Raw genomic sequence first — 4,355 nt, forward strand, 5'->3', positions numbered from 1 at the left:
TATATTATGTGATCTGGGTATTAGTTGTACCTAATTTTTAAAAATTTAATTTAATTTTTAGAAATATTTATTTTTAGTTCCAAATTCCCTCCCTTTAGTCCCTCTCCCACCTACTGAAATGACAATACTCATTATACATATGAAGTCAGTTGTACATCATTTTGAAAAATAGGAAGCATTTCGTTTGCCCATTGTTTGGAGAAAGATTAAAAATTCTAAAATTCCATGGTGCATCAGTGCCGTAGGGAATTCTGGCTCCAAAGAATAACAAAGTGTAGAGTTATGCAAAGAAAAAGTTGGAATGTGAAATAATGCCAAAGCAAAAACAAAAGGTCACATTAAAAGTACTTTACACATGCTAACAATTATGCAAAATATCCTTATCAATGGATTGCATTTATATTGCATTTTTATAACTCTTCAGTCAAGAGCACATCTGCCCTATTTTACCAATAAGGATTCTGGGGAGTTTTGCTGTAAAGGGACATGACTCTGCCGATCATTGGATCATAGAGGTCATGTACAACTTGATCATTTAACAGATGGTGAAATTGAGGCCTTGGGAGGTTAAGAGACTTGTCCAAGGTCAAACGGCAGGATGCAACCTAAGTCTCCCTGACTCCTCAAGGTCATTTCTCTACTCACTATGCTACTTTGTTTCTCTTTTGGGTGAGGAGTGGTGTGGACAGTTATGGAGGATTCCTCATAGGTAATACAAGTGAGCAGGTTACATCATAAATAATAAAGAATGACACCTAAGTGAATAAAGAATGTCTTCTGAGATATAGGACCAGGAAGACATATGGCGATTAATGTCTCATCTGATGGACTGGTCCCATAGCACAAAGGAGGGACAAAATGGTGGACGATTCATATGCTGCATTGATATCCACATGATGTCAAGATCTAGACGAAGAACTCCAGCATATGTGGGACTGATTTGTAAGGAAAGCCAGAATGGCATAGTTGGGGTAGCAATCTTCATTGGCAGATGGAGTGGCCACCTTGAGAAGATCCCAGATCCATCAAAGGATATCATCTAAAGCAAGTCACGTGTACCCATCAACCCTCAGTTTCCTTACCTACGAAATATGATACTAATAATATTTGAACCACCTACCTCGCACAGAGAGGTGTGACACATAATAACATGTGTGACACATAATAACATGTGTGACTCATAATAACATGTGTGACACATAATAGTACATTTAAAACTCTCAGGGTTTTTTTAACCTTTTGTGTCATCGATCACTTTGGCAGTCTGGAGGAGCCTGTGGACTCCTTTTCAGAAGAATATATTTTAAATGCATAAAATAAAATACATGGTGTTACAAAGGAAACCAATTCTACGTATATGTAGTTATCAAATGAAAATTAAACCAAGTTTACAGACCCCAGATTAAGAACCCAACCTCTAGACAGATGTCAGTTATTGTTATTATGGCACCAAATAACAGAAGGCCTATTTATAAACAGAAGAACCCCTTCATATCTTCAAATTCATTTTATTTGGAATCTGACAATATTATCCAAGCATCTTTCCATTCTGCAGAACAGACCAGAGAAATCAGGAGAACTTGTTCCTCTCAATTCAGTGAGAAGGATGGATTTATTTGCTATCAGTAAACAGTTTGACAGATCACAGTGGAGCATTCTGACAAAAGGCAATCTGTTGGAGCAGAAAATGCCAAACTACTCCAGTATTTTTGCCAAGAAAACCCCACAGATAGCACTTAAATGCTAAAAGATATGACATCAGAAGATGCGCCCCTCAGGTGTTGAGGTCCTGGCATGCTATGATCCACAGGTCAGGAAGAGTCAGACATGATTGAATGATTAAACAACAATGAAACATTTTGTCATTGGAAACAACAGTGAATGTGGATGCAGCTTTGGTATCTGTGGAATGTTAAAAGATCTAAAAGAGGAATACTCCAGCCTGATGGGAAGATTTTCTTTGGAGGATTTATGGGATAGCATGGACAAAGATCACACCAGCAAGGAAGGGGTGGATAAGATGAGATTTGTATCCAAGGAGAGAACACCCACATTAACATGATCATGGATCCCTATTGGTTATGATAGGTCATCTTATAGTCTAGGACACAAAATTTTTAGTTTTTCCCTTCACTTACATAAGTCAGTATTTAAGGCGATTGTTTTAGGTCACCACATTTTCACTTGAAAGATTTAACAGTTTTATTTTTAAATTCTCATGAGTAATCTTGTTGGAACCATGGAACTATCCTTAAAAATCTGGTAACATGATCAGTAGAAGCAAACAACAAAGCCAATCTGAAACTAGCCATTATCTGTGCAGTGAGGTTGAAATAGCCTATAGGGGCCATCTTATGGAACACCCTGACAATGCTCAAGCCTGGTTTTGGTTTAACCAGTGTGGGGAGTTTGAGAGCCTGATTCTAGCTATGTACAGTTCAAAACTAAGGGTCTTCCACTTTGGGATAACAGAGTCCTCTTATTCAACACAGAGCCAGAAGAGCTGATGACTCAGTGGATGTATAAAAGGGTTAGAGATCTTCTCAGTGGTTTGACTTATTTCTGCCTTCACATGATGTCAAGACTTCCTTTATTTTTTGATCCTTGCTAGAAGCAGGTATGTTGCAGCCTAGGCACACACACACCTACAGAAGCAAGAGCAAGCCAATATATCCTTCCTGAAACTCCAAGTCCCTCCCTCACTTCCTCATTGGCTGAGTAATCTAAGATGCACAACTTTCTGGTATGCCTACTTCATGTTACCCCCTTCATATGCTGCCCTTTCCTCCAAATACATTGCATGTGCATGTAAATGAGCTTTAGCTCCTCCCAGGGAGGAGAAGTTAATATTCATGAAGCAATGAAACATGCATGCTTGAGGCGCAGCTGACCTACAGCCTCAAACCTGGTTGAGACTGGCTTCTAGTGATTAGTTTTCTGTTTTTCCCTTTATTCTGAGAATTGTTTTTTGCAAAAAGTGTGAAAGAAAACCCCCCCTTTCTTTCATCTGTGTGGAAACACAATTTTGTATTTTACAGTAGTTATCCAGCCTTTGTTTGATGCTAGCGAATGTCAGAACCTCCTTAGACAACCAATTCCACTTCTGTATAGACCTAATTCTTAGGAATTTTTCCCAAATATAAAACCTCAATTTGTCCTTTTAGAAGTCCCATAAAATGCTCTTAGTTTTGCCCTCTGGAGCCAAAGAGAACAAACCTAACATTTCTCCTGTGTAAACAGTCTTTCATATCCCCCATCCCAAAATTCCCTCTTTTCCAGGCTAAGCATCCCCAGATCCTTTATATGACATAACATGTAAGTCTTTCACCGTTCTAGATGCATTCCTCTGGACATTCTCTAAATCTATCATTTCTCTTCAAACTCTCCAACATTACTCAATCTTTGAGGTCACCAGACTTTGGTGGAGATCCATCTCTGCTGACAGACAGGAATTTCCCAACAGAACTGTACTGAGTCCTTAAAGGACTTAGCCCCTTTCATTTCCTAAGGGAAGGAGAAGAAGAGGAGATACCTTGTGAGAAATGATGTTGCAGAAATGGAAAAAATAAAGGAGAAAGAACAAGGACTTAAGGAAGTGAAGAGGCGAGCTATTTGTTGGCACCACTGAAGCTACTACCAAGGGTGAATACAGAGACACAGAGGCATCAAGGGAAGCTTGCATCATACATGAGAGAGGAAGCTGGGACCCTGACAGAAAGCCTCACCAGAAACTGAGACTAATAGAAGTTGCAGAGAGCTGTTTCCATGGAAACAGAAGCAGAACTGCAGAGAAGGGGGCTGTATTGGACTCCAGGGCCAAGAGGAGCATATGGATATACCATGGTCTTACCAAGCTTACTCAGAGAGGCAGACCCTGGGCTGATGATTCTTGTATTTCACCAACCCAGAAGAGCATGTATTTGGCTCAAAGCTTATTTCTGTTTCTTTAAAGTTCAGTTTTACATTTCTGTTCACCTAGTTTCTTTAAAAGTCAGTAATAAAATGAAACTCTGCTTAACCATTGAGTTACTAGTCTGTATGAGTTTCATTTGCTTAAAGGTGGTTGAGAGGGAGGTGATGACTGGAGAGAGAGTGAAAGAGAGAGGAAGGAAGGAAGGAAGGAAGGAAGGAAGGAAGGAAGGAAGGAAGGAAGGAAGGAAGGAAGGAAGGAAGGAAGAAGGGAAGGAGGGAGGGAGGGAGGAAGGAAGGAGGGAAGGAGGGAGGGAGGGAAGAAACGAAGGAAGAGGAAGAAAGAAGGAAAGAAAGAAAGGAAAGGACTATGACTTTGTTGAGTCATATTCTCCTACCTTTCCCAGAGCTAAGAAGAATATGTGAATTCAGAACTATAGATGGAG

The sequence above is a fragment of the Notamacropus eugenii genome, chromosome 2 (genome assembly GCF_028372415.1).
Source record: "Notamacropus eugenii isolate mMacEug1 chromosome 2, mMacEug1.pri_v2, whole genome shotgun sequence".
In the NCBI taxonomy this organism is placed as follows: Eukaryota; Metazoa; Chordata; class Mammalia; order Diprotodontia; family Macropodidae; genus Notamacropus; species Notamacropus eugenii.